Raw genomic sequence first — 1,140 nt, forward strand, 5'->3', positions numbered from 1 at the left:
CTTTCGCAGCCTGGTTGGTCTGTGTGGAGGTGGACCAATAAACAAAAGTGAGGATGAGCAGGGGTAGCTGCTGGGTGGATAGAGCTCTGACCAGAAAGACCCTTAAGTGTGACATAGCTCACCGGGAAATGGGCTGCTTCGGGGTAAGGGAGGTAGCAGCTGCTGGTAGCAAAGCCAGCACTTTTTTTTTGTGAAGCAGCCGATGTCCCAAGACCATGTTGACTAACCCTGGTATGGATCATGATCAGAAGTGGCGTTGTCACTGTGGTGTTCTGCTCATAATGCTGTCAGTTCTGGTAGAACTACCACCAGGTGGTTCATTACACTGTAGTGAAACAGTGGAGCACGAGGCAGAAGTTCCCAAAGGAAGACTGGAGGTCTTTTTCAAGAGCTTCTGTAGCTCACTGCAGAGCTGCAGACTGGAGAGAGTTGGTCGGTCCCTTCTGACTTGCAAGTCTGTTGACCCCTAGAGTAGGTCTGAGGGATTGAGGACAAGGCCTTGCTAATTACTCTTGTGCCTTGGCCCTTTCCCATCACGTGGGAGATGCTCAGCACAGCTTTTTGGCTGCTGCTTGCTCTTGCAGCCTCTTACTCCTTTTGAAAAGCCCAGAAGAGTTTGTCAAGGTGCGTGTAACTCATCAGCCCTGTACAAAGGGAACCAAAAATGGGGCAGCATGGGCTTAACATCTGTCTATGCTGTCGCGTGCTTGTCATCTGGGGAAGCTCTTATAGGTTACAACTCTATCTTGCCATACTGGACTCGATCGTGGGAGCGCTTAGAACGGTGGCACGCAGGTCTTATCAGCAGCCGTGGGTGAATTAAGGGTGGGCGGATGTTTGTGGCACCGGGGCTGTCTGTCCCAGCAGCTGTTATTGTCCGTGTGGGAGAGGCCGGCAGTGTGGAGGGGCGCTGATTTGGCCATGCCAGCTTGAAACGCTGGCACGGAGTCCCTGCGCTGGCGGAAGCGCTATTGTGCTGGGGTGTTAGGGGGACTGTCGGCATGCCCGGCTCCACAACAAAGCCTCTGGCTGGCTTCACGGGGGTTTCGAGCACGGGTGAGATTCCTGGCCCGGATCGCAGGACTCGGGCGGGGGGAGAGAAGGGGGAGGCAGAAGCACATGAGACCTGCTGCTCCTAAA

Source organism: Charadrius vociferus, unplaced genomic scaffold, assembly GCF_000708025.1.
Source record: "Charadrius vociferus isolate BGI_N301 unplaced genomic scaffold, ASM70802v2 scaffold301, whole genome shotgun sequence".
Lineage (NCBI taxonomy): Eukaryota > Metazoa > Chordata > Aves > Charadriiformes > Charadriidae > Charadrius > Charadrius vociferus.